At 34.1% G+C, this 11,225-nt stretch overlaps 1 pseudogene; it reads right to left on the bottom strand.

The window, feature by feature from the left end:
* Positions 1–9,990: 9,990 nt before the first annotated feature.
* LOC107133553 lies at positions 9,991–10,931 on the bottom strand (annotated as a pseudogene).
* Positions 10,932–11,225: the final 294 nt, after the last annotated feature.

The following is an 11,225-nucleotide window of genomic DNA, read 5'->3' as shown; positions in this document are numbered from 1 at the left end:
AGAAGGTACACTTAAGTAAGAGATTCATTAGTGGATACTAAATTAATGAGTGAAAGCTTAATCACGATCAACATATTTACATAATTTCAGACTATCTCCCTACAGATTACTAATTAATTTTTTAAATTAATTTATTTTTTTGGTACCAGGGATTGAACTCAGGGACCACTGAGCCACATCCCCAGTTAGCCCTATTTTGTATTTTATTTAGAGACAGGGTCTCATTGAGTTGCTTAGCACCTCTCTTTTTGCTGAGACTGGCTCTGAACTTGTGATTCTCCTACCTCAGCTTCCCCAGCCACTGGGATTACAAGCATGCACCACCACGCCTGGAACTAATTAATTTTTAAGAAAAAAAATATTACTTCACACCAGAGACACCTTGAGAATACCATCTTATAGTTAAGCAATTAAAATTAACCTTATTGAGTTTTAAGACAGATAAACGTCATGTGCATTTCTGAAATGATTCATCAAGATTATTATCCACAAAGCATGTACCTATGTACCAATGATGTGTCAGCAGAAAGAGAAATAAGAAAAACTACCCCATTCGAAATAGCATCAAAAACCATAAAATACTTGGGAATCAATTTAATAAATGAGGTGAAAGAACTCTACAATAAAAACTACAGAACACTATAAAATGAAATTGAAGATAGGCAGAATTAATATTATCAAACTGATCATACTACCAAAAGTGCTATGCAGGTTTGTGAACGTCTAGAGCGTTCGGGTCCCTGGGTAAGGGTCACTAAATAACCGGGACACAGGGGATGCAGAGCCAAGGCAGCAATCGCAACTGCATGCTGAAGTTTATTTGCAAGTTCCTTTCATACACTTCTTCTAACAAAGCAAGCAATTCTTCAATAACACTTTACCCACATTGTCCAAATATCATGCCTCAGCGGATACACAGAGCTAGATTCAGATTGTTCCTGTTTGTTTGATAAGTACCCTCCTAAAGTTCTTTGTAGACATTATCTAGTCCCCTGAGGATGCATTTGTTTCTTTAGAATGTACTGTTCCCAGGATAAATATGCAGGAAGCTTCTTCCTCTTGGCCAAACCATGCAGAACTTGTGACTTGCGATAAGGGGAAGAGAACTTTTCCTCCTCCTAGCTGAGGTTTGCCTCAGCTGACCTAAATCACAGCCACAGCTCTTGCAAAATGTCAGGCCTGAGGGAGCTAAACTCTGCACACTTAAACCCCAACACAGGTTTAATGCAATTCCTATTAAAATTTCCACAAAATTATTCGTACAATGAGAAAAAGCAGTCATTTGGAAAAATAAAAGGACCAGAATAGCCAAAGTCATCATCAGTAAGATAAGTGAAACAGGAAGCATCACAATACCAGAACATAAATTATACTACAGATCTACAGTAACAAAAATGGTAGTACTTGCACCAAAACAGGAAGGAAAACAAATGAAACAGAATAGAAGACACAAAGTCAATTGAAAATAAATAGAGTTATCTCATACTAGACAAAAGTGCCATATCATACATCGGAGAAAAGATAGCCTCTTCAGCAAATGGTGCTGGGAAAACTGGAAATTCATATGCAGCAGAATTAAATTTAAGCCCTATTGCTCACCCTGCACAAAAATCCACTCAAAATGGATCATGAACCCAAGAATTACACCAGAGACCCTGTGCCTAACCAGAAGGAAAATAAGCCCAAATATCCATCTTGTTGGCTTAGGAACTGAATTCCTCAACAGGATTCCTAAAGCAAAAGAAAAAAAATTAAGAATAAATGAATGGATGGCATCAAACTTAAATGCTTTTTCACAGCAAAGGAAACAATCAAGAACATGAAGAGAAAGCTTATAAAATGGGAAAAAACATTTACCTTCTGCACCTGAGATAAAGCATTAATCTCTAGGATACAAGAACTCAAAAAACTTAACATCAGAACTATAAATAACCAAATCAGTAAGTGGACAAAGGAGCTAAAGAGGCACTTCACAGAAGAAAAAAAAATATAATGGTCAACATATGCATGAAAAATGTTCAACATTTCTAGCAATTAGAGAAATGCAAATTAAAACTACACTGAGATTCCATCTCACTCCATTCAGAATGACAATTATTGAGAATACAAGTAACAATAAATATTGACGAGTATGTGGGGAAAAAGTTACACTTATACATTACTGGTGGGACTGCAATTTGGTGTGCAACAACTCTGGAAAGCAATATGAAGATTCCTTAGAAAACTTAGAATGCAACCAACATTTGACCCAGTTATCCCTCTCCTCCACATATACACAATGGTCTTAAAATTAGCATACAACAGCGGTGCAGCCACATCAATGTTTATAGAAACTCAATTTACAATAGCTAAGTTATGGAACCAACCAAGTCTCCCTTCAACAGATGAATGGATATATAAAATGTGGTACATATACACAATTGAATATTATTCAACCATGAAAAATTAAATGGTGATATTTACCAGTAAATGGATAGAACTCATATTCAGTGAAATAAGCCAAACCCCCCAAAACACAGGGTGAATGTTCTCTCTGATATGTGGATGCTGACACACAATGGTGGGGCACAAATGATTAGAAAAAGGGGAGTGAAGGGAAAGGAGAGAGGATGGGAATAGAAACAATAGTAGAATTAATTGGACATGAATTTCCTATATATGAATACATGACCAATGAAAATCCACATCATGTACAACAGCAAAAATGGGCTTCTAATTAGAATGTTATAATTCACATATGCATAATTTGTCAAAATACACTATACTGTAATGTATATCTAAAAAGGACAGCAAAAGAAAAAATTCACTCCTGTATGGTGGAGATATAAAGTGAACTTTGGAGACAATTGATAAGGTCAAGTCAGTCTCAGAGAATGTCCTGTTGAAGTGTTTAGCAAAAAATAATTTGGGAAAAATTCATGTATATGTATATCTATACTTAAATTATATTTACATATTATATATTTTTAAATGGCACCAAATGTAAATGAAGAAGGACTCTCCATAAAGGGCAAATACAGTATTTGGATTATTAAAGCAACTTTTATAATTATATTCAAATATATTATAACCATAATTGAATAATATGAAAAACTAAAAAGAAACTCTGAGTCAAGATATTGCCTTCCAGATTAAGGTTTTAGCACACGTAGTTTCTTCTGCTTTAAATGCTCTTCCCCTCTGACACTACATCTAATTTATTTCTACTTTACTTACAGATCTGAGGCTAAATGACACCTCCTGAGAAGAGCTTTCCTTAAATGAATTAATTACCTTCTATTTCACTCGTGAAGCCTTGTCATCGGTACAGCACAACCTTTGTTACAACATATAATTAGATGTTTAACATTATGATTTGGTATTCTGTGAGGGGGAATTTTGCATATTTTATCCACAATGAACCTCACAATTATCAATATCTATGTATGTAGGCATTAAGAAATTGTCAGCAACAATGGATGTGTAACCGATGTGATGCTGCAATCTGTATACGGGGTAAAAATGGGAGTTCATAACCCACTTGAATCAAAGTGTGAAATATGATTTGTCAAGAACTATGTAATGTTTTGAACAACCAACAATAAAAATTAAAGAAAAAAAAATAAAATACAAAAAAAAAAAGAATAAAATGAAATTAGTACACCAAAAAAAAAAAAAAAAAAAAGAAATTGTCAGCAAATAAATAACCAAAATAGCCCTGGTTTGGGGTGTGTACTAAGTTTAAGAATACAGACAAACTTTAATTGTCTCAGATTAAGGTGTATATGACAGTAATGTAGATATAGGCAATATAAAAATATTTTAGATATTGATGGTGATTTAAATGTTAGGGCCCAAATCACCTTGTATTTAAGTTATTAATGTCTCATAATTGATAAGTAGTTACAAAATTATTTGTAACCAGATTTTTGAAAATTGAAATTTGTTGCAAATTTATAATTATGATATTCTAATAGTAATTTCACTATCAATAAGTTTTTATTTTGGGTTGAGGTTGTGGTTCCTAAAGGTATAGCGCTCACTTAGCATGCATGAGGCACTAGGTTTGATTCTCAGTACCTCATAAAAATAAAGGTATTGTATCCACCTATTACTAAAAATAAATAAATATTTTTAAAAAGTTTTCATTTCAAGTTTATGGTATTATAATTCTAAGATAGTGTCCAATATTAACCAAATATCACATTGGAAAACTCTTCAGGACAAAATACATTCAGAGCATCAGGTTTTTGATGTTTAGTATCACTACACATCATTAAGTACCACTTTCTTGATATTTAAGAAAATGTATGATGTAACTTAAAAATGCAGAAAATTATGAAGGCTATAGTAAAAATGTTCGGGTATCCTGCCATTTACCCCAGCACAATTAACTTGTTGGAGAGTTTGTTTACAGTTCTTTCTTACAAGCATAGGTGTATTCAAAATTAGGGTCATATTTTAGTATAGATTTATTTTCTGACTTCTCCTCTCCCACTTACCAATGAGTACTTCTCCATATTACTTTTAGAAAGAAATGGCCTATGAACATATATTAGTGAACAAGTCCAAAATCACACTGGATTAATCCAAAAAAGATTTAATTTTTGCTCATGTTTCACATCGACGAAGTCCCTGAGCCCTCTTCCATGTCATTCTCCATTAAAGATTGAAGAAAATAAATTGTCTAAAATTTTCTATATTTCTTACCAGAGGTTTATAATTGGTGTAACTCACATTTATTGACTAAAGCTAATTACAATGTCATAGTTCCACAGGGAAGAAAATGGTAATCCATACTCAAAAGGAAAGATTTCTATAGTTTTATTCTTTTTCCTATACACCCCCTTTTGAAAAAAAAAAGTTTAAACTTCCAACCAATAAAAACAAACCTCAAAGTTCAGGATCTATAATTAGTGCTCCTGATCTCTTCATCAGAAGTACTTAATTCTCTTGATTTAGAGATCTAAAACTAAAACAACACATTGCCTGTCCTTCACAAACTCAAATTTTAATATGGGAATCTGGAAGAAAATGACCAGTGTGAAAACTTCATTCATGACATGAAATTTTGGAAATAAATATAAGTCACAGGTTCCTAGAAATTCTGAAAATTACTAGGCAGTTACTGTGAGTTAAGAAAAGTTACTATATTTTACTCATTGAAATAACGCCTCTGTCTATTGTTCTTCATAACCTCTGAGTTCCACCCTTTTGGAGGTGCATCTGTTTCTTTGTCCTTCTATGAACTATATGCACCTGAAGAGGGCAAGAGAAAATACATAAACCTTTTCAGCTTTTTCCTGCTTAAAAGAGGTTGGAGTTCCAAAAGGTATTTTATATCTCAAAGAGACAGAAGCTTCTTTAGTCCAGAATCCTGCTTTATTTGACAGTATAACTCCCTTTAAAACTTAGCTTCTAATCTCCTTGATCCTCTTCTGTTGCATGTACAATACCACTTCCACAATTTTCATTAAGACATCTTGTTCTCTACAAATTTATTTGTAGGCTTATTGGTACTACCAATCATCAGTAGAATTGTTTTCCTTGAACCATTTATTTTAACTGTGAAGGGGTATATTAGGTGTTATTTTAATCCATTCAAAGTTTAGTAGGAAGTAAATTGTTTACATTCTTGTACTCATTCTTATCCCTACAAATTTCATTTTAATTATTTTTCGTTGCTCAAAGAACTTCCTCATGGTTTTTTAATATTTTTAAGTTCCACTGGAAAACAAGGAATTTTTCTGAGATTTTTATTATACTTTGTCAACTATATACCATAATAATAAATGCATACAGTTTTTCCAACCTCTTCATCTAGAATCACAATCATTGTGTTCATTCTGCCTTTCAAATTATTGAAAGTGATGCCCTTCTCAAAATTTTCTTATTGTATAGCATAGCAAGGATCACTATGGCTCCAATCTTTAAAACTGATTTCCTTATACGCTGATATCTGACCCTATGCCAGTGCCTCCTATTTCAGTTATTTTCTTAACATCAGAATTCTTCTATTGTTTTCTGATTTCAGTAATCAAGACAAACTATATTATAATTTAGTAGTAAAAATATCAAAAATATCAGTAACTTTAACTAAGAAAGTTGTTTTAGTCAGCTGTTTTGCTTCTGTGACACAAAGACCTGAGAAAAAATTTAGTGGAGGAAAAGTTTATTTTAGCTCATGGTTTCAGAAGACTCAGTCCATAGATATCCAACTCATTGGTCTGGAACTGAGGTGAGGCCGAGGTGAGGCAGAACATCATGTGGGAAATGTGGATGAGGAAAGCATTTCAGGATGTTGCAGTCAGAGAGCAGAGAGAGCTCCACTACCTGGTACAAAATGTATACCATCAAAGCCTGCCCCAGTAATCTATCTACTCCAGCTGCACCCTACCCTACAGTTACCACCCAGTTAATCCACATCAATGGCTTAATTCAAGGATTAAGTTACCACTTTCATAATCTAATCATTCTACCTCTGAAATTTCTTAGATTGTATCACACATGTGCTTTGGGGAATATTTCATATCTAAACCATAGCAAAATATTTCTTTCTTTTATGCTATTTTTCTAACAAGGGTGTGAGTTCTACTTCACATTTTACCAAATCTAACTTTATGCTGATTAAGAACTTTACCTGGGACATTGTTTAATGGATAGAGAAAAAGACAACAAGGCAGAGTGTGCACTAGATCTTAAAGTCATCATCCAAAGTGAACCACATATTTTCATATTTTATTGGAAAAGCAAATTTTAAAAGCCAGACTCATAATATGCAGGGTGGTGGGTAGTGAGGCTCACTGGGATTGGACAGGGTAAGGTGGTGGAAAGGGAGGAGGGCTAGCAACAGGAAAGAAAGTAGAATGAATTAGAAATAACTTTCCTGTGTTCAAATATGAATACATTACCAGGGTAACTCCACATCATGTACAGCCACAGAAATGGGAAGTTATATTCCATGTATGTAAGATATGTCAAAATAAATGAAAAGAACAAATAAAAAAAATAAATAAAAGCCAGGTCTGCATTTAGGAGGGCAGGGAGAACTATTTCTACAGTCTGCCTAAAAGAAGAAATCAAATATAGGAAATCAAATATTTGTGAACATCCCTAATTTATTCCATGTGTTACTTCTGTTCAACCCAGGGTACTGTTATCTCATTTCTAAGAAAGAACTTGGAGGACTTAACAGAGAGGTTTTTGAACAATTTATTATGCAGGAACTCTTTGGTGGCAGCAGGCCAAGATACAATGGAGGGCTGCACAACACCCACAACTGGGGCAGATATCTAGGATAGGTTGCATGTGCACTGCATAGATGAGTTTTCTTAGATGTTTTATTAGTATATTCTTTTACTTTAGAACCAAGTTGCTCTGTTTTGATTTGTATCTAAAATTTAGAGAAAAGTGAAGTGGACAGTTTCCCTTCTCCATTTCCTTCCACTCTTTAGAGTCCTTATTTCACCTCGGAACAACAAGCTTTCCAACAAATGTTTATCCCAACAACTAGCAAAATGATAAAGGAAATTTTTAAAAAATACCCATATTTCCACTCCTAAAATTGGCAAATGTCTCAAAAGATGAAAAATCTTAGAATTGGCAAAAGCTCATGAAACAAATATTCACATTTGCCATGTACAATGTTAATTGGAAGGTGAAATTAAGAAATTTATGTATCCTAGTGTCTGTTGTGCTCTGCTGCCTTTTGTAAATCAATGGATGTGAAACTGATGTGATTCTGCTATCTGTGTATGGGGTGAGGGTGGGAGTTCATAACCCACTTGAATCAAAGTGTGGAATATGATATGTCAAGAAATTTGTAATGTTTTGAACAACCCACAATAAAAAAAATTAAAAAAAAAAAAAAAAGAAATTTATGTAGGAAAGTTTAGCCATATTTATTGATTCTTAAGTCTGCTAAGAAATTTCTTTTCCAGACCTAAAAATACCATTGTCAAAACTATAAGTTGACATTTGGATACATGTTCATATGTGGAAAAGTCTTTGCAAAATCATTTATAATAATCAAAAGAAGAAAGGCAAATATTCAGCAATAGAAAAACATTTAAATGCATTTTAATATTCTTCCATAGTGCAATTTGATTGCAGCTATTTAAACTATATTTTCAAATATTATAGAGTATTTTCAGGATATAAAAATACACATAAAAGAATTGTGAACTCTATGAACAGAAAATAATGAAAAATAATATTCTAGTAATGGTGAACTCTAAATATAATTTTTTCAGGATGAGTTATTTCCCATAAAACTGTTTACTTTCACTAACATATAAGGAATGAATCTATATTATTTATTAAAAGAGAAAATATTATAAATAACCATATGTGACAATGATTAGATTTTTCTTTTTCCATAGAAAAATAATTTCTTTAGCTTTTGAGAATTCAAGTTTATATACTACCATGGAATTTTCTGTGACCACTGTCCCCAGAACCAGAGCATAATCCTGAATATTCTTTTCACAGAAGTGAAAATTTGCATCTGAGTTAATTACCTATATTTCTGATAACTTAACATTTTAAAGATCTGTGAATGCTTTGGTCAGTAAAGGCAAGCTTTGTTTCAGTGCTCCTAGAGCTCACAGTCTAATGATAAGGAAAGACATTTATCAAATGATGATTTAAATATTAAAATGCTACAAATTAGAGGTACTTGGTAAATAAGTAAAATTGTGAACATTTGACTAAATCAGGGAGATAAAAAAATGTCCTAAATAAACAATTAGACCTTTATACTCAGTATCAGGTAAAGATGGGTGGAAGGAGTATTCTAGGTAGAAGATCAGTGTGCTCAAATGTTCCAGGTTGGAAGGGAACACAGTCAGCATAAGACAACAAGGACTGAATACCTGGGAAGTGAATATGTCTTTATTTGTTAAGTAAGGAAAGGTTCCTTATGATCTAGTGCGAGAGAGTAAAATTCTGAACAGGATGGTATAAGATATGGCTCATGTTTTCTGATTTGCATATATGAAAAAAGGCGAATTCTTTCATTAAACTAGTTTTAGAACAGAGCTTTGCAGGGGGAGTAAATGTTCAGCTTTTGAATGTGTTGAGTCTGAAATGTCTTTCAGACATTCAGTAAGACATTGCAATTCACTGCTGTAACTAAAAGGACCCAACCAGAACAACTGTAAAGGAGTAAAAGTTTATTTAAGGGCTCATGGTTTCAGAAGTCTTAGTCAATAAAAGGTCAGCTCCATTTCTTCGGGCTCAAGGTGAGGCAGAACATCATGGCAGAAGAGTGCGTAACAGGAAAGCAGCTTACATGGCGATCAGAAAGCAGAGAGAGCAGTCTCCACCTGCTAGATATAAATATGTATCCCAAAGCCATGCCCCCAATTCCCACCTCCTCCAGCCATTCCATACCAATTCAGTCACCACTCAGTTAATCCCATCAGGGATTAATTTGATGATTGGGTTAAGGCTATAACTCAATCATGTCTTCTCTAAAAGGAGATTCACACACTTAGCTAGTTTAAGCTAGACTGAAGTCACACTACTTGTTCAGAATATTTTGGAAGAGTATATACAATGAATTTTTAGGAAGGGATGAGGGAGTAAAGGGATTGAGGATTTGCGTTATGATGAAAGAACTTTAGGGTTGAGATCATTGGTTATTTAATCATGAAGATGTGACAATCCGTATCTAAGAAATAGACTAGATGACTGTGAAAGAAATAGTTTACATGTGGGAAGGTTAAAAAAAATAAAGCCTTCCTAACTCATCTGACATGGTTAAGAAGAAATTAGAATGACTTGGACTCAAGGAACACAATGCATTGGGGGATTTCTGGAAAACCATGGATTTTTTAACTTAGCATATATTGTGTTTCTTCAGCATTATTTTCTGGACAGAGAAAAAAAAATTCATATGTTGGTATAATTCAATGAAATCAAGAGAGCCTGGAAAATTGGAAAATCACTTCAAATGTTATAATAATTTTCAAGAATAAGGGAAGACTCGGAGTATGCTCAATGAAGTACTTATTTCTTATAGAGAAAGATTCTTGACATCACCCTCTTGAAGGCCTCCTTCATATGTTTATTTCTAAGGCTGTGGATGAGTGGGTTCAACATGGGGGTGATGATCCCATAAAAGAGAGAAACCATCTTTCCCCAGTCCTTAGAGGTTGATGAAGGTAGTTGTAGGTACATATAAATGCCTGTTCCAAAAAAGAGTGAACCACAACCATGTGGGACCCACATGTCCCAAAAGCTTTCCGCTTGCCTTCTGCAGACTTTATTTTCAACACTGCTTGAGCTATGACGCCATAGGAGATGAGGATCAATGTCACTGGAATTAGCAGAATTAATACACTGAAGAAAAAGAGCTCAGCCTCTATAGGCTTTGTGTCAGCACATGACAACTTGAGAAGTGCAGGAACTTCACAGAAGAAGTGGTCCACTTCCCGATGACCACGGCGTGGCATGTTCAGTATCAGGGAAGACTGCAACACTGAGTTGCTGAATCCAGTGAGCCACAAGAAGGCAGCCATTCTTAAGCAGAACAAACGGTTCATGATGACTATGTAGTGGAGTGGTCTGCAGATTGCCACAAATCTGTCAAAGGACATAACAGCCAGGAGGAGACATTCTGTGGCTCCCAGGGCCAGGAAGATGATGAGCTGGGCCACACAGCCACTATAGCTAATGGTCTTTTTGTTGCGACAAATATTTGCTAACATATGAGGGACTGTGCTTGTGGTATAATAGAGATCTAAGATAGAGAGATTAGTGAGAAAGAAATACATGGGTGTGTTAAGTTTGGGATCCAGAATGCAAACAATCATGATGGACACATTACCAAAGACAGTGAATGTGTATGATATTAACAAAACCACCAAGAGGGGCATTTGCAGCCAGGGTTTGTCTGAGAAACCAAATAGGATAAATCCTTTTGGGGAACTGTCATTTGCACAGCTCATGATAGTACTTACTTTTTATTCCTAAAAAATAGAGAATAAGAAAAGAGTCAATAAGTCAATAGATATTTGGAACTGAATTGAATTTAGATTAATTATGATGATTAGATCTGCACCAAATATAATTCACAGTCAAAAAATTTGGAACCCTTCTGAAATACTTATCATTTGGTTAAAACATAGATCCTTTGTTTCCAGTAGTAAAATGTATTGATAAAGGACATTGTTATTAAATGACATAAAGTATATAAAATTACATGCAAAACTCATGGAAAATTATAAGTGCTCAATACATTT

Source organism: Marmota marmota, unplaced genomic scaffold, assembly GCF_001458135.2.
Source record: "Marmota marmota marmota unplaced genomic scaffold, marMar, whole genome shotgun sequence".
NCBI lineage: Eukaryota > Metazoa > Chordata > Mammalia > Rodentia > Sciuridae > Marmota > Marmota marmota.
Note: the sequence above shows the minus strand (reverse complement) of the source record. Positions and strands in the feature narration are given on the sequence as shown.